The following is a 19181-nucleotide window of genomic DNA, read 5'->3' on the forward strand; positions in this document are numbered from 1 at the left end:
TGCAGGTTCCCTCTTGGTTAGCGCAGCAGCCCAGACTTTCCCCGGCTGAGAGTCAGAGTCGACAGGACATGATTTGTTCCTTTTGGGCTGTGTCAGTTCTGTAAGGTAGATACCAGCGGCTGCGACCAGGAGAGCCTGCGTTTGTTAGGACAGGACAGGGCCACTCAGGGGTTTTCATGTCCTGAAAGCTCCCAGGGCAGAGAGCATATCTGGGGAATTCATTTTTGTAAAGATTTTCTTTCTTTCTTTCTTTCTTTCTTTCCCCCTCCCCTTCCAACATTTTGTTTAAGAGAAAATGAGATGTCTATCTTCTGTTTCCTTATTTTTTTTTCAGGAAAGCGAAGGGTTGTTGACTTCCGCCCTCTCCCCTCCCTTCCTTCCTTCTTCCCGAAGGTACTCATTTGAGAAAAAGAGAACGGGGTATTGTTCCTGTTCTCCTTCTTAAGTCACTTGAAACACTGTCCCTGCGAGTCCTTTAAGTTCCCTGCAGTCGCTACACAAGAGAAAGAGGGAGAGAGAGAGAGAGAGGGAAAGACAGAGACAGCAAGAGACCAGGTGAAGCGGTGGGGGCTGCTGCCTCCCAGCCCTCAGGAGCTGGTAAGTGACCATGTACTCCTTTCTACCTTCATTTCAATGTCCCTGTGATCTTGTGATGGAGGCTGACCCTGCATCTTCCACAGAAACCACCTCCCTGGCTTGCTCTTTAATCAAAAGGTGTGACTGATGGGTGGCCTAGAGTGTAAGCTCATGCCTCTTTGCAGAAGAGAATATTAATGCCCTGCAGAGCCGAGTCTTGCCAGAAGTGGAAATGGAATTGTGTTGGGGCTGAGGAGGTCGCTGTGTTAAATCTGAATTGTTTTGTCATAGGCGACTTGGGTTTAACTAGGAACCATTGGGACATGTGGTGTGCCCCACCGGAGGGGTCACTGCTCCCAGGACTGCACTCTGGGAGCCCTCTCAGGGTGTCTGTTGAGATCTGTGATTCGCTCATGGAGTTTTGGGTATACTTATTGTCTTCCTTGAAGTGTCTTCTGATTTTTTTGTTTCCATTCTGTAGTTCACCTGAACTGTTCATGCATGACGGTTGCTCTGTCCCTGAAGTGGGAGGCAAAGGAAGGGGATACCTTTTTGGAATAGTGCTGTGTGTGAGAGATTTGGGAGAAAGGTGCCCCATGCGGGTTAAATGTAAATGTACAGTCCACTGTCAACTCGGAGTGTCATGTGTCACACCGAAGAAGGCAGGGATTCGAGGGCATTAACTTCAGTTTTGGAAATCAGTGTGTGAACTGGACTGGGAGGATTTAGATTGATTGCTTGTGTCAGGAAGAATGAGAAGCTAAGCCACAGATGCAATTGAAAAAACAGTCACCCAGAGCCTGCTGTTCTGAAGCGCCGAGTAGAACACAGCAAGGTAGTCAGGCTTATATAGACACTGTGTCACCAGCGTTAAACGTCTGAGTTGTTTCCATTGCGTTTGACAGAGAGGGTAATGTTACCAAGAACTTATTATGGCAAGCCAAGAGGGAGCTGGCATCACGTTGTCAAAAATAGGTTAGCAAGGTCAAGCCAAGACTGGGGCACGGCTGCTATTAATAACTTAATCCAGTGAGGTTCTGGATGGGTAGAAGGCAGTGGCCATGCGTGCTTCTCAAACCATCCATTCCTATGGCACAGACGGGTTGAAATCCCCAGGGTATGTGCGGCATAGTAAAAGTAGTTCGACATTTTAAAGTTAATTTGGCCAGATCATGTTTTAACCACAATCATGTAATTAATCTTTATTTGAAACCGAGTTGTCACCTTAATGAAGATGAGACAGTCTAGTAGATCTGGATGGTTAATGGAGGTTTGTTATTTACTTTTTAAAAAGAGACTTTCCTTAGAATCCCCATAATACAAGGTACATGGAAGAGACAGGATTAGCAGTTGCCCCTTAAGGATGCAACCGAGTGTAACCGTGGTGGCCTGAGGTCCCCGGCTCTCCCCGCACCTGCCCCAGCCACTGCATCCCCGTGCATCCCCAGGGCAGCAGCCTTCAGGATGGATCTTCTCGGGCATTTTGCATTAGTACTTGCCAATTGCGACCCCAGGAGAGATGCCGGGTGGCACTCAATCCTGCTTGACTCCTTTCGGTTTCATTTCTCCTGATATTATTAATGCCATGCCCGATGGATGCCATAGGGACAGAGGGCTTCAGGGCCACTCTAAAGACAAGTCAGGCAAAAGTGGGGAGACTATGTTTGCTGTGGTCCTTCCTGGGGGCCAAGACTAAGGATCTGGGAGTCGTGAGGTCACTGCCAGGATGGCTGCTGGATACCGTGGGGGTAGAGGTGGGGTTCAGGAAAAAAAAATCCTTCAGTGACATTAGCCTAGGTCACTGGTACACAATCTATCTTCTCCTCAACTGCAAAGAGCAAGTTGACATTTGTGGAAATTTCCAGAGCGATTCTTCTTTAGGGACATCATAGGCTCCTTTTTGATAGCATGGGAAATTCCAGTTCGGAACGATCCAGAACCTTGCTCATACAATAGTTCACTAATTGATTTTATGCCAAAATGGTACCAGTAGCTAAATTACCAACGTGTCATCTGCATTTGGGGGGTGCTAAGGGTTGAACTTAGGGTATGTGCTAGGCACATGTTCTTCTACTAGTCTCTGCCCCACACTTGGTTAAGTACTGCTTAGGTCACCTCATGCTCTGTCTCCCACAGGGCTGTGTAAGCATGCATGACTCAAGTCAGAGCAAGCAGAGTGTAAAATGGATGGGACACAGCGAAACAAGCTGAGCTTGGGTTTCAAATTTGTCATTTACTGATGGAGACAGGGGTTTGGATTGCGTCTCTAAGCTAAGTCTATGTCTCCCAAATGTAAAACTGCTTTCATACGATATATTCTGAGGATGAAGTGAAACCATGGCTAGGGAGCAGCTAGCACAATACTCAGAAACTCGCAGGAGTCAGCCATTGTCAGATCCTTCTCGGCCTCATATATTAATACTTAGGTGGCTGGCCTGGGTTTTGACAAATTGAGAAAATAGACTGAAATTCTTGTCGTGTATTTATTCTTGATACTATACCAACGATCTATCAGAAGAGATCATTCCTTGTAATTTTCAAGACGGGCACACACTGAGTACGCATATTCCAAGCCTTGAAATCACATGACACAAAAGCCCGGTATTGTTGGACATGCTCATGTCCATTCGTCTTGAAGGCAGAGGTGCAGTGGACCTTAGCTGCATGTAGTGACAGCGGCACTCCAGCCTCCACTGTTGGGAAAGGCTTCCTTTGGGACCACGCTTCTGCCCTGAGATGCACGTGGGAAGAGAGCTGAAGGATGCTACAGACATCGGTACTTCCTCCCACCCACTTCCCCATGCTCATGGTTTTCACTGCCGTGACCTCTTCCCTGGCTGTGCAGGACTGTAGACACTCATTCTGAAGACGATGGTGGCCGTGCCACAACTTAGAGGGGGAGAAGAGAGAGTGGAAGTGACATAAGGTGCTGTTCCTCCCTCTTTCTCACCATCCAGCAGCGAGCTCTCACCCCCAGATTCATCAGTAGCAAGGTGTCAGCCGCGGGTGTGTGCACTGGGTCGGGGAGGAGGCGTGTGTGAACCAACTGTCGTTTCTCTCTCTCTCTCTCTCTCTCTCTCTCTCTCTCTCTCTCTCTCTCTCTAAACTTCACCACCAGCCAGTCTGTTAGCTCATCAAGTAAAAACGATACTTTTATTTAGCTCCCAAACTTCCCTCCACGTTCCAAAAACAGAACAGGCAACACCAAACGAGCTGGACTCTACCACCCAGAGCCCAGGCTCCTGAGACCCTTGCTTTAGAGCAAAGGCTCTGATACAATGGAGACTGATTCGGATACCAACCTAAGAAGCACAAATTCAAGCTGGGCACCCCACCCCACTGCGCAGAAGGTGCCTTTCAATGTGGGGTGGTGCTGGGAGAAAAAGGCCAGATTGGAAGTGAGATCATATGTGTTCTGATCCGGCCTCTGCCACTCCCTGCCCGATACCTTACCAGATTTCTTTACTTGCTTAGACCTCTGTTTTCTCTGTGAAGAATGACAGGATTGGATAAAGTCAACGATGAGAATAGGTGAGAACCACAGAGAGGGACCGGCTTCTGTCAGTTGTCCTATCAGGGCCTAGAACGGCACATAGCATACAACGATGCAAAACAACTATTTGTTGAATAGATGAATTATAAATGAATGGACTGTCCAGTGGAGTGAGCTCTCTTTATATGACACAAAATGAAGCAATTAATTAGTTAAGGGAGGAAAAAAAAACAGGTCAAGCTTTGGGGCCAAGGGAAGGTCTAGTCAATCCCACACTGCCAGCTTGGCAGTTCCACACTGGAGCTGACTGGAATCCTATGAGTTTGTTCTACTGTAACGTAGGGGGCTGTAGTAAATGTATTAAAGGGTCAAACTGGCAGGTAACCCACATACTCGCTCATGGGAGATAAATACTTATCAGAGAGATACATGGAGAGACTATCGGCTGCATTTCATATTCCATTTGTCTATGGGTTAGCAAATTGGTTTTGGCAAGAGAAAGAATGACGATTTGTTTTCCCTTGACTGGAGAGCTATGAGCCAGGATTCAGCCTTGAGGGAATGAAGGCAACACTCTTGTGAATATCGAAGGCAAGGTTGTGCATGCAAATTAAAAGAGGACCACAGCTGACAGAGGACAGCACACCATGGGACAAACTCAGGAGAGAAGTGGGAGACCCTTGTTGAATGCACTTTACTTCATTAAAACCTGTCAAGACAGGCAAAATTGGCTGGTTCCAGCCTCACGGGTATTTGGTAAATCTAGAGTGGAAAATACAAATGCTCAAAAGCAAGTTGGGATTGCAGGTGACAGTGATATTCATTACATTTGATAACGGTGCCCAGGGTTTCTGCTGTTGTAGTAGGGCCCGCAAAAGCTCTGTCTGTCTGTGTTGATGAATCCATCTCTTTAGGAGCAGGGCCACACCCAAAGGCTGCTCCGGTCTGCTTACCTGTTTTCTTTTATAAATTATGGCTCCGTGTTGACCTCCTCCTCTGTGACTGTGGGTACCAAGTCAGGGGTTGATGTAACCAGAGATTATATGTGTGGCAGAGTTCCGACCAGGTTTGGGACCTGCTTAATGCTCCCTGTGCCTCAGAGCATCCTGATGTAGGTGGCAGGGGTCTTTCTCTTTCATCTTCAACCTGAGAGTTTCCCCCAAAGTGATGTCACTTGTATTCAGCTTCCTCACTAAGAAAGGAAGGGCACCTGTAGCTGATATACCTTAAAATTTGACACACTCCTTCAGGCAGGACACCACAAGTGTGGCCCAAGGATCCCCAGCTCGACATCATCTAAAAACCTGTTAGGAATATGGAACCTCAGGCCCCACCCCAGACCTGCTGGTCTCTTCTAACCATTGAACCCCAAATCACTGTTCCACATGATTCTGCTACATGTTCTAATCCAGGCAGCACCAGTGTAGAGGGTTCGCTTCCTATACACAGGGTGATGAAGGCCCCTGTTTCAGCATTACAAAACCATCTGTTAACTGTGACCCTGTCTAAGACAATAGGACTGTCCATTAACAGCAGCGTTGCTAGATCGGTCTATCTTCTGCTCAGCTCAGAGCAATATTTGATGTGCACATTGTGGTATCAACAAGCAAACAGACTCTTCCCAAAGATCCCAAAGGGTCTAGGGCATTGCTTTCTACTGTGTCTTAGGTGCCAAAAATCAAAGTCACCCAGGGCAGAGTCCTAATTCTGGAAGACAGCAGGAATCTGGGGTGGGGAAGAAAAGCAAGGCTCGGCTGGTTGCCCGAGCCAGCAACATAGGAAGGAGAAACCCAAAGGCTGAGCAGTGGTGACAGTCTGGGGACACAATACTTTAAAAAGGAGTTCTGCCTTTGCAACAGTCTGAGAACCAATTAAAAAAAAATACTGTTGGGTTTAATTTCCATCACAGAAAAAGACATCTAAAAATAAGAGAGGGGGGAGGGGTAAGGAAGAGGGAGGGAGACAATGAAAGGGACAGAGAGAAGGAGAAGGAGAGAACGCTGCTAGTGTCTTCTCTTTAGAAATTTCCAGAACGCGGACAACAAGCCCGTCTGTCAGACCAGTGTCTCAGAGATTCTGTGTTGAGCATCGGAGCCGAGGGGGAGATACCAGGACACATACCTCACTCCCTCATCTAGAAAAGTTTGCGGAAAGAATCCTTAGAGTTTCCTTTTTGCCGGGGACTCACCGTTCTCTCTCAGAACAGAAGTCAAGAAGGGGCTATTGTTGGAGGGGTGGGGATAGGAAGCGGCGGAAAGAGCAAGGGAGAGGACAGGAAGAGCCTCTGCTCGCTGCAGCTGGGACCCAAGAGGGCCTTTGCCTGGAGAGATGCAGCGGCTTCTCCTCCTTCACTGGCCCACGTCCATAGCAGTGCAGGGAGCAGAGGAACTTTGGGGGTTTCAGCTCTCTCATGGGGCAGCTGTTCCAGCAGGGCCCGCTACTGTGTTTCTTGCTCATCCATCTTTAGTTCCGGCGTCTCTCTCCACCGCTTGGTTCTCAATGGGGGAATAAAAACACAGAGCGGGATCGTCTAGCATTAAGATAAAAATGTATCTATTGACCCATTTTGAATACTCAGGAGTTCTGTGCTTAGTCTGTTAAAATATTGTAACGGGACTTTGTGGGACCAGAAGCATGCGTGCAGTCCTGAGACTTCACTGGGAGGTTTTACAAGGCCCATCTGCTGTGGATCGCATCTTTTTGACCCCCTAGAGAATGCTGGTAACGCACATGCAATTGTGCGTCTCCTCCCATGTGGCCCATAGCCTCTGTGGTACACCAGCTGTTTCTCATGCAATCTCTTTTGTCTGGTCACGGGGAAGAGACCTTCAGAAACAGAGTCGCATCTCCGGCTGCAGTCTAGGCCCCAGGTCTGCGCTTGCAGGTTGAGCCTCACTTTTAGAAAAGAAGTCCTTGCCTAACACACAGTTTGGGCGAAGATGAACCCACTTGTCTCCAGAACCTTTCCCTGTCACAGGGCAGTGCAGTGTGACTTACACGAACTCCCTTAGGCCTTCAGTCTCTCCTAGGAGAGGAATGTCCCAGTGTTACATCTGTAATGTGTGCCTTGGGGAAGGGCGTTTCCTGCGGAGCCAATCACACCCCATCTTCTGGATGTAAAATACTAAATGTATTTGTTCTGCAGTTGCCTTGGCTGTCTTGGAAGGGAGACCTGGTTTACTGCTGCCATGCGTGAACCTGCCACAGAGCCTTGCACATTTCTGTATGAGCACATGCCTATTCAAAAATCACCGCCTTCATAGAAGACTAAGAGCCCAAAGTTTAATCGTAAATTATTTATTTGACTTGAGAACATCCTAACTGAGAAGAAGGGCTGATTCGTAGTCCTCTATCCACCAAGATTTACTGTCTTTGTGCATTTTCCTTGGTGGCATTTGCTAGTGTTTGAATTTCATTAGTGTGAGTCACCAGGAGAGGGCCAGAGATGAGCTAAGGGCTCCTGTAAACAATTCATAAAGTGTTTCATCTGCTTTACTGTGTGAGGCCAAGGAGAGAGTAAGAATCATGAAAATCAGGCAGCTATTTGGGAAAAATAACCCCACTTCATGGTGTATTTCTCTAAAATATGTTTCAAATAGACCAGAGACATCAAACATTAAAATGAAAACATACTATAACTCTAAAGTTACATTGTCATGCTGTCTTTTAAAACTGAAAGAACAGGGAGTGGGAAGGTGGCTTAGCGGTTAGGGAAGGGGTTCTGCTGCTCTTGCAGAGGACCTAAGCTACCCAAGACAGATGGCGCATAACTGCCTGTAATTCCAACTCCAGGGAGTTGGACACTTCTCCTAGTCTCCATGGATACTGCACTCAAGTGAATAAAACCACACACACACACACATACACACACACATACACACACACACACACACACACACATACACACACACACCACACTTTTTAAAAAGCAGGGTATAATGGTGCATGTGTTTAATCCTAGCTCTTGTAAAGCACAGACAGACAGATCTCCTTGAGTTCGAGGCCAGCCTGGCCTACATGTGGAGTTTCAGACCAGTCAGGACCACATAATGAGACCCTGTATCAAAAACTAGTTTTTTGTTTTTTGTTTTTTGTTTTTTACCCTTACTTGAAAGCATAAAACATTAGAATAAATGAGAGATTTATGGTTTTGAATCTAAGATTAGGAGCTCTTTCCAGTTTGACCCAGAGGAAGCCTGGGTGCTTATTATACATTTTATTGCATCACAACAAAAGGCTTCTTCAGGCCTAAATTCAATAAGAAAACAGGCAGAAACCTGTGGGAACATTTGCAGAGTGTATCACATAATGCTTTACGGAAACAGAAACAGGAGGAAATGGCACAAAACATACTCCACACAAAATGAAATGTAGCTGGCGTGTAAACATGTAAAAAATGAACAATACACGTCCCATTTCATAATAGGAAAACACAAACCCAGATGTCAGCTTCCACCCACATGACAGACGCAGATAACACGTTTAGCATCCTTGGGTCTGAGCTCTGCTGTGACCTAAAAATATCAGATTTCTAAAAAAAAAAATGTTTGTAACCTTGGTTGGACAAAGATGTTTTATTATCACACACACACACACACACACACACACACACACACAAATCGATTGAAATAATGGATAAGTTGGGATTTAGCAAAAACTAAAAGATGTTTGTCCTTAAAGACAAAGATAGTATTAGAAAAATGAAATGTCACAAAGTAGTATTTTCAAAACATTAGACATAAAGACTTTATTTTCAGAATTTATAAAGAGCTGTTTGAACCAGGAGGATGTGGTGCACGCCTTTAATCCCAGCACTTGGGAGGCAGAGGCAGGCGGATTTCTGAGTTTGAGGCCAGCCTGGTCTACAGAGTGAGTTCCAGGACAACCAGGGCTACACAGAGAAACCCTGTCTCAAAATACAAAACAAAACAACAAAACAAATCAAAAGTACTGTTTGAATTTATTAATGATACACTAACCCCACTAACAATGGATGAAATTCTCTGAATGTACACTTAAAGAGAAAATATAGAAACGGAAGAGCACTGGAAATCTTGACTCATTCTGGGTGCTTTTGTGCATTAAATGTTGCAAGCCAAGAGGACGGACAGAGCAGGCAAGGGTGTGCAGCCTGGACTCTTGCTGTATGTACACCTCTGGTGGGAACATAGAGGGCACCGACACGTTGGGATACATAGCCACCATAGAATTCAACTTCACTTCTAAATAGTATGCTTAAATGAAAATTTGCCTTATTCACGAGAAAATTGCTTATAAGAATTCCAAACTGACAATAACCCAATGGGACATCAGTTGGTTCATAGAATCTGCTATGTTTATGCAGTGGAATACTGCATACATACACATACATACATATATCAGTACTGCATACTGATACAGCCCATACTGTGAGTAAGTCTTAGAATCATGCCCTGAATCAAAAGATCCAGGCATAATACTACTGAAGGTTACCAACATACAAGAAATGCTGACGGCTTTTATCCATATGAAATTTCTAGAAGTATAAAATGATAGAGACAGAAATTCGATTTGTGCTTTTCTGGAGCTGGGGTTGGGCGTATAGAAGGACCATTAGTAGGTACAAAGGAATGTTTGAGACTGATGACATTATTCTAAAACTGGATTTTAGTGATGATTGAGCTTTCTAAAATACATCACACTGAATATTTAAAAACACTTAGTTTTATATTATGTAAATTATACCTCAATAAAGTTTTATAAACAACAAGGGGAGGGAGAATTATGCAAATCACTATATCCTCCTGAAGGAACAGTCTCCAATCTGTATAGTTCCGGAGAAGGCCACAATGCCACAATCTCATAGAATGGATCATTCATTCCTGTAAGCAAAACAAAAACAAAAGCCTAGTTTTCATTTGCGTAGGATATCTCTGGAAAGATAAGGTGAACTTGCTAACAGAACTTGACTTTGGGAAAGAGACTGGAGAGATAGAAAGAATGGAGTCTTGGTTCCCACCTCAGGCATGTAAGGTCTCTAACCCTGGGACCTCAGCCACGTGATGCAGTTGCTGTGCCTCACCTAAAAAATGAACAGGTTGGACAGTAATGTCTAAGGATGCATCTGGCTTTAATTTCCGTCATTCTTTAAGAATGACCTCATGGCTCACAGTCAGCTATTGGATGGAACACAGGGCCCCCAATGGAGGAGCTAGAGAAAGTACCCAAGGAGTTGTAGGGGGCTGCAACCCTGTAGGTGCAACAACAACATGAACTAACCAGTACCCCCTGAGCTTGAGTCTCTAGCTGCATATGTAGCAGAAGATGGCCTAATCAGCCATCATTGGGAAGAGAGGCCCCTTGGTCTTGTAAACTTTATATGAGCCAGCACAGGGGAAGGCCAGGGCCAAGTAGTGGGAGTGGGTGGGTAGGGGAGCAGGGGCAGGGTGGGGTATAGGGAACTTTCGGGATAGCATTTGAAATGTAAATAAAGAAAATAATAATAAATAAATTAAAAAAAAGAATGATGTCATGGTTTTCTTTTCTTATCACAAACTTGTAACAAAAATGTAACTAAATGTAACAAAATGTAAAATATAACAAAATGTAACTAAAGCGGGCAAAGCCTCTTAGCGAATTGGTTCCTGTCTTCTTGGCATGAAAAATCTGGGTTGAGCCAGCAGCCTGGGAAGCCAGGGAGTACAGAGGCAAGACAGGAAGGACCCCAAGCACATGCTAAGGCTGGCTGTTTGAGATGAATCAAGGCCATCTTGCTTGCCAGCACTGTAACCACAGACTGGTCACCTCTCAGGTATCTCGAATGGCAGGAACTGGATGGCACAGTGCTCTTTAGGTGACAACTGAGAGGACAGGTTCTTAGGATCGCTTAGTGCAGTTAAGGGCCTCACATCTGAGTGCTATATTGGAGTCCTTTGATTATGAAGTGGAACTGCCCTTGTCTATAAAATGGCTGCTTTGCTGAGGGTAGAGGAAAGAGAGGCCCCAAGCTCAATCTGAGGACCCCTTAGCCCTATAAATTAGAACTCCTTGGCTAGATGGATTGACTTAATTTTTTTTTCCTTTTTTTGCATTCCCACAACTCAAAGGGAGAGGCTGCAATATGTTCTGCTGCAATCAAGCTGATGATCCTGAGGGAACTGACTTCTAGGACTCTGTCTCCTAGAGTCAGTGATAGCCTGGAACTGAGATGGACGAGGCTAGGAGCTATGAGATTGTGCCATTGTGCAGAGGCATGAGAAAGTTAGGTTACTGTGCGCTTCACTTTGCAAGATGAGTGTGCCTTACATTATATCAGCATGAAATGCTATCAAACACTAGTATCAGGACCGTGTGTAACCTCCTCTCCACGGTAGCCATCAGCAAGTCTAAGTTATGTTTTCAAATCAAACAGAATTGAACCAAAAATCCCCTATCGCCATGAGGTAGACACCTCCTGTTTCAGCTGCAGTTTTAGTTCACAGAGAGCAGACTATCTAAATGCAGCTGGTTCTGTCTGGATCCCCGTGACTTCAAGCATCTGGCCATACACAGCAGCCTGCCCCCCACATACACCCCTTGCTACAGGAGTATCTCTGATGCTTTTTAAATGGGGTGAGTGTCCCCTGTGTGCCTGTGAGGTTGCAATTGGCCCCTTTGTCACAGACTACTTTATCTGTTATCCGGTCTTGTTCTTGAGCTAGAACTTAAAAGGCACTTTTAGGGCTTTGTTCTGTGAACCCACTCTCTCAAGGGTGTCTGTTTTCCCTAACCACATGAGAACTAGATAGGCCAGTGAACCATTTTTATACTATCCCAGACAGAAGCCCTCTGGATTCGTGATGATGTTACACAAATTCTGTGAGAGGCTTAAAACAACATCTCACATCATCCCCACTTCAGAGATGGGGAAACCAAGGCTCAGAAAGGACAAGTACCTCGGCAGAGGTCAGCACAGTGGGTCTCAGAATGTGGAGTGACCACAGAGTGTCTACAGGGATCAGCTCCTCAGTGTCTACAAACAAGCTGTTTTAATGTAAAGATGTTAATGAATTCAAAATAGCTTTCATTTATGTTTGTATTTTTTTTCAGACTACTTAAGGATGTATAAAATAGATTTATTTTTCAAATGTATGAAGTGTCCCCATGCTGAGAAGTCTGGGATCCATTCCTGGGACCAAACCTGGAGTTCACTAACACAAAGAAACAGAGGTCCGCTTTGAGGCAAGGTTCTGAGGACTGCGAACCTTCCCAACCTTGTGTGTTTGACCACTGTGTTTGGAAGTATTCTTCTATTTCTTTCTTTACAAATCACCTCCAAAGTCACGGCTTTTTTTCTTTCACTGTCCATATGACCTTGGGCAACCTTCCCACTCTATTTGTGCCTTAGTTCCCTCACTGACAAACGAAGATGCTGTGACAGTCACATGAACAAGCACACGTGGTGTCTTTAACACGGTCTTGTCACACAGGAAAACGCTCAGCAAATACTGCTTAGGCGCCACTTGTCACTGCTTTTGACACATGGCTGAGGCTGAGTAGACATTCTGACATGGAGTTGATGAGAGAAAACGTGAATGAGGAAGCAGGGCAGCCGGGCATGTGCAGCTCCTCGCCCAACGTTGCTTGGTCCCAGCCGGGCATAGAGATGGGCTTTGTGCAGATGCTTGCTCCTTTTGAGGTGTGTTTGGGGAAGCTCAGCCCATGTTTCTGGGTCTTCAGGTTCAGTTGACTTTCTAAGTTCATGTCCCTGATGTATTTGTTGCATCAAAGTCCACATGCAAGGGATTGGCAGCTTGAGCTTAGGCCTAGAGCTGGTTTGGGGCACACTTTTCTCTCCATCACCAGTGACCGTGAAAGGAAACAAGCCCCTGAGCTCATGGGCTCCCCTCGAACTGGAAGAGAGAAGCGGAATGGTGCTCTCTTGATACAAACCAAATGCTGAGGGCCACAGTATCAGAGGGTCAAAGGGAAGATCAAGTGACCTTTCTTTTCACAGCAGACTCGATATTTAGCCAGCTGATAATTTCACTTCCAGATCATCTCCTGGTTAGATATTTAGCTTCTTATATCAGTAAACTTCTGGCTTTCATAGAAACAGTTGGCTTGAGTGTCATAGCGTTTGTAATGGTGGGGGTTAAATTGTTAATTAAATTTATGATGTTAGAGTTTAAAAGTGGACCATTTTGTCGTGAGTTCAGTACAGGCTGACGTCATTTTTAAAAATGGAATTGCAGGCAAGTCAGCTAATGAAGAAATAATAAATTTCTGAGGATCAGTCATTTTTTTGAGAATTATTTCTGAGTATGGAGAACAATTATTCTCATCACGACAGTTACTGTTCCTTGGGTACCCCATGTTGGGTACCCCATGTTGGGGCGGGTCTCTGCTGGTGCTATAGACCTTAAAATAAATAAGATCAAATTCAAAGCCTCCAGAAAATTGTAGCTATATGGAATGGAATTCAAGTGAATGCTTCTGCCAGCCCTGTTTCTGCCCACTGCCATACACACTTTAAGTGTCATCTCTTCAAATATTTAAACGTAAGGCACTAAGTTTCCAGGCTTCTAACACCATTCCATAACTTACAGGTGACCTCAGCCCCTTCCGTAGGGGGCAGTTCTCTGTCTTTCTACCAGCATGCTCTGGTCTGTGCTCTCTGTCTGTCCTGTCCATCGTGTCTGACCCAGAACATTCCCTACCCCCTTGTCATTCTGATGGTTTTAGCCAGAGAAGAGCAGAGGCAAGCATCCAGAGCCCATTTTCAAGGTGAGAGCAACCACCGTGGTTTTCTCTTTAAAAGCCCAGCTGGAACGCCCTGGAGAAACTTGGGGTGAGAATTTGAGATTTACCTTTTTTTTTCCTTAAATCTCCAGCCCTAACCTCATCTTCAGGTTCCTTCCCTCATCTGCATAGCCCTGAGAATATCCAAGCAGTGTTAGGGAGATCAAATACAGTGAAACTACTCCCTTGTTTAATATCCTTTATCTTTCTTACTTTATAAACTATTATAATCACCTCAAAGAGCGAACTATTGTTTTTTTCCAATACTTATTTCTATTCTGCATATAAAAAATTCCTGAGGCTTAGAGATTAAACATTTTGTTATGGTTGGTAAGAAGATAGAGTTCAGACCTAAGGCCTTTGCTTTCTAAATGCATGCTCCTTCTTTATTTATCAATCTCAGTGGTATAAGACACTTGAACATACTTAGAACCTTGTCTGGCCTTACTAGGCACAATCCCAACAACCTAAAGCACAGGAAGAGAGTTCCCAGTAAGTGTGGCAGATCCCCAGGGTCAGACGCCATGGATGCTGAAGTTATACTTTGCCTGGCCTGAGCCTCTTCTGTAGATCTGTAGGACAGCCTACAAGCTTACAGGATGGCCTGCATCAGATATTAGGCCAGCTGCTTTCTAACATGGGAGTGATCATTCTAAACATCCCCACCCGCAACGTACCCTTGTCCTTTCCCTTCCCAAGTCATTGTATTCTGTCTCCACAGCATGCAGTAGAATTTGGTCCTTTGACTCCATAGACCTTTATGCTGCCCCTGCCTTCTCTGAACTCCAAGCTTATATACAGGTCACTCAGGATGCAGGCAGCAATGAAGGCTGTCTTAGGGTGGGCTTTTCCTTGGCTCCTCCTTATTCAGTGGGGTCCTCTGTGGCCTGCTGAGAGCTTTCTTTCAACAACTCTCATACTCAAAGCTCAGGGTTCTCAACTGGGAGCGATGTAGCATCCCAGGAGGCATGCGGAAGTGCAAAGTGTGCTTTTTGGTGATCATAATGACATCACTCCTGGCATGTTGTCATTAGTGGTGGGCAACGGTGTTACATATTTGCCAAGCGCACCATCCTCTGGCATGGTGAAGGTCAGGGCCACCACTGCCTTCTGGGCATTGTCCCTCTGTGCTAAGTACAATGTCCCTTCACAGCATTCTAAACTGATCAACTGAGATTACCCTTTCAGTACAGGTCAAAGACATGACTTTGTAATTTTAGGTATGAGGGTTTTGTTTTGTTTTGTTTTTCCTCCAAAGTAGATTTAAATGCTCTAAAATGTTTTGGATGGATTGTTTAATTGACTCTATTGACCAATGAATAAGTCCATAAGTCCATGATTGCTAAGTGATACAGCCAAAGCCGGTGTCCCTGCTGGTTCTCCCTCTGAGGAGCCTGGGAAATACCGAAGATCGAGGTCTGACACTCTCTACCATGCTTGCTGAAATATCAGAAATATGGATGTTAAGCCAGCCAAGGACACCAGCTTCCCATGGGGCAGATGAGCTTTCAGAGACGAGGCAGGACTTTGTCCCCAGAGATTCTCACTCCTGGATCTCAGTGCTGCAGAGCTGCGTACCCTGTGGTACCTTCAGCATCCACGAACCCTAATCTTACTGACCGAGTAACCGCTTGAGAAGAGCCACAGCTCCTATCCTCTTGGTAAACTTCAAAGAGAAAACTTCTCTTCCCAGGGTAGGAATACCCAACCCCTTGTTCTCTCGTTATGATAACGGGTTTTATGGAATACTTTAACAGGTCTTAAGAGTTCATTTTCATTCCTCTGAAACTGAGAGTACACTGAAGGGTGGCCTAGCTTGTGGCCAGTAAGCACAGGCAGGCAAGGACCACATTTGCTAACAGAAAAAAAAGCACTAACGTTTACTTAGCCCTTAACCTTCTACCAGGTGTAGCAACTATTGGATATCTCATTTGAATTTTCCTGCAGATCCACAGTATATTTGTTAGGATAGACAAGGCCATGCTTCAATAAAAAAAAAGTCCTGATTCTCTCCTGGGAAAGAGAGAGAAAACCAAAAATTTATTCTTTGCTTCATTATACATCCACTAAATGAATAAAGCATAACGTTGACCTTGGCATCTTAACTTTGAGCCCTAGACCAAAATAACAACTGCCATTGAAAAGGTTTCATGTCACCATAGTAGGGGGAAAGAAAACGACTTCTCCAACATTCTGAAGAAATGGTCAGAGCCATTTGTAGTTTTATTGCATTGGCCAAAGCAAGAGGTGTGCTCATGCCTACTTATGAGGATGAGGAGGACCCATGCAAACACCTAGGGATAGGTATTTTGGGGTGTTAAGATTCTTGTTCACTGAAGTGCGGGAAGGTATAGGTGGTAGAGCTGGTTTTCAAAGCCAGATTTTGTAACGTTATCTCCTGAGCTCTTTGTTCCTCTGTGGTAGGTACCTTCCACAGAGCAGTGCAGACATGGCGCCTGGTCCACATCTCTATGCTGTTTGTTCAGATAGTAATCATGGGGTGTGAGGGCACGGGCACATGTGCTTGAGACTATCTGGGTTTAAGTTAACTCAAAATCATTGCAATCTTGCTGCTATATCATTCTCTCCATTTTGGGTCCCTTTCAAGGACTTTAGCACATCTGCTATAAAACCATTATATAACAGAACCTTTAGTTTTTCTTTCATTTCAAACGCTAGTCTCTGTGTGTCACAGGTTTCTTTGTTTACTGCTTTGGTTTGCTCAGTAATGAGAGAAGAGTCACTTTTTCCTCGGTTCAGCAAGGCTCTTGCCTGGTGGATCCTTAAGAGCCAGAAAAGAAGGTGGCCAGTCTTAAGTTACTTTCTTAAGAACAATTTCTAGAGGGAAGCAACCCTTGCTCTAAGGGATAGTAAAACAAGACCAGCTCTTACTTAGAAATCCTAGAAATCCACCCCATCTCCCTGGGGCACGAGGAGGTCCCCGTTATGTCTGTTCATCTCTGACTTGTCTATTCCAAGCATCTCTGATGGAAGTAAAAGCCTGGAGAACTCCTGAGTTGTCTGTAACTGGCAACTTTAAAGTGTCTGTGTCTCCTATGTTCTGTTCTGTAATATACTTGAATTCACAATGAAAAGGTTAATCAGCACTACAGACTGTGGGCTTCTGTGGTTTCTCTCATCCCTTCTCCGGCATCTCGCAATGACGATGCACTCATCATCTGAAAGTGGGGTCCCTGAGTAAGGTAAGGGTTGCTGTCAGGTTTGTGGAATATGGATGTACCCCTCAGCAGCTACAGCATCCTAGAAGGCAGGAGAGAATAAGTGTAGAGGTAGGATGTCAGGAAAAGGACAAACAGGAAGAGGAGAAGGAGGGTGAGAAGGAGGAGGAAGAGGAGGACCAGGAGGAGGACGAAGGAGGAGGAGAAGGAGGAGAGAAGGAGGAGGAGGAGGAGGAAGAGGAGGAGGAGAAGGAGGAGAAGGAGAGGGAGAAGGAGGAGAGAAGGAGGAAGAGGAGGAGGAGGAGGAGGAGGAGGAGGAGGAGGAGGAGGAAGAGGACTATTAAATGACATCAGCAGACAAAAAGCCAGTATAGAAAGGAGAGAGCCCCAAATGTTGCTGAGGAAAGCACTTGACAATAGTTTGGAACTAATTTGCCGACTAACACAGTCATTAGAACACTACATTTTTTTATTCATTATATTTCCTTTGTAATTTAAAAAAAGACAAAGTGCTTTGTTAGAAGCAGAGCAAGCTGTGGGTTGTGGCAAATGGTTTAACCTTGCTCTGTCCGATCCATAACTCAGGGGCTGGTCAACCTAACGAAGCATAAAAGCACAAGAGTCTCTCAAGGTGAAGGGTGCGATTTCAGTATCATGTATTATTAAACAAAAATGTCTTCTTAGGAAGGAAACGCTCCAGTCACATTACATTGCCCTAACGAGTCATCAACACTTAGAAGTTCCAGGGCAGGGGATCCAGTTGTTGTTCACTAAAAATGGGAAAAAAAAAAGAACAAAAGACACCAGGCAGGTTGTAACAATTGACACGCTACATTAACGCGTTGGCTGCATCCAGAGACGGATTCCTGGGCTGAAGACGGGCTTCATTTACTGGAATGGAAAAACCTAGGACCAGGAGGAAATTGCTCAGAGGCCCCTGTCTTCCTGTGAACAGAGAGATTCACTGCACGTTGGCTACCGTTTTGGATCAGAATCTCGGTCTTAGAAATTGCTTGAGTTGTGTCCTTGGGAAAGAAGGGAGTTGTGTGATGTGTTTGTGTGAGGTTGGAAGAGGAAAGGAGTCTGAGAGGATGTGGGGGAGGAGTCCTTTATAGTCAGTCTGGAATGAAATTAGCCCAGTGCTGGGAGACTGGGCAGCCAATCTGAACTTAGGAAGCTAACAAGTTTTCTGAAGTGGGTCTCCCTGAGGATACAGGCCCATTCTGTGTGTCTAGGATGGGAGGTTTAGCTAAAGATGAGGCAGGGAATCAAATCTGTCAGGAGCCATAATAGGACACGCTGAGAGTCTAATCAATGCTGTGGGCTCATGGAGTCTACATTCTAGCAGAGCTTTGGTTGCTTACATACAAAGGATCTCAGATGCTCTGACCAGGATCCGGCTAATGATCTGTGGATAAATGCCTATCGGCACTGGAGGGATGCAGCAAGAAGGTACATCGGTTACAGGGGACATGTCTCTTCTTCCTTTCTTTGTCCCTTCCTGCTCACGGAGAGTCAGTTATGTATCAGACAGCAAATGACCCTGAACTGACAAGATCTCTACTCCCATTGAGCGAACAGTCTACTGAGAGAGCCAGCTGTTAAGTGAGGAATCTCTCCCTGACCCCCAAATAAATGTTGCAAGACCACTGTCGTTATAAGCATCAACACCTGTGTGCCTGTCTTGGTTGGGTGTTTAGGAGGAAGGGATGTTTGAACAAATATCCAAACATAGCTAGCCCATAAAAAGACACACAATCCAGGTATTTAATTTATAAGCTGCAAGCCTAGATTGGGCAGGTTTGGAGCTATTCTAACTTACATCTCAGCCGTATGTCCCTGGCCACAGGAGAAACAGCTCATGTGCTCACGGTCCATCTTCTCTCATGGTGGCTTCTTCCTGTCTTCCTCACCTCTCTCACCCTGTCACCCTCAGTCAGGTAACTGAAAACCCGCCTACCTCTCTCTATTGCCCAATCACAGTCTTTCACCTTTGATTGACCGATTAACTAAAGGGAGCAAGGTTCACACAACACAGGCTGGGGTACCTGTGAGGATCTGCTTGCCTTGGAGCAACCAGATCTTGGGGTCCAGGATTTAGCCTTTGAATATAAGCAGCACCAGACCAACCTCCGACATGGGCATCTGAGTGCCATCCCAGCCAAGGGAGCTGG

The 19181-nt window shown here is 45.3% G+C and overlaps 1 protein-coding gene across 1 annotated transcript in view; it reads left to right on the top strand.

Moving 5' to 3' along the window:
- Positions 1-422: 422 nt before the first annotated feature.
- Znf366 (zinc finger protein 366) overlaps positions 423-19181 on the top strand; it is a 61161-nt gene continuing 42402 nt past the window's right edge. The window contains exon 1 of the mRNA XM_021208682.1: positions 423-597. The gene's annotated coding sequence lies outside the window, so the exon portion shown is untranslated. The remainder of the gene's footprint in view (positions 598-19181) is intronic.

This window comes from Mus pahari, chromosome 11 (genome assembly GCF_900095145.1).
Source record: "Mus pahari chromosome 11, PAHARI_EIJ_v1.1, whole genome shotgun sequence".
Lineage (NCBI taxonomy): Eukaryota > Metazoa > Chordata > Mammalia > Rodentia > Muridae > Mus > Mus pahari.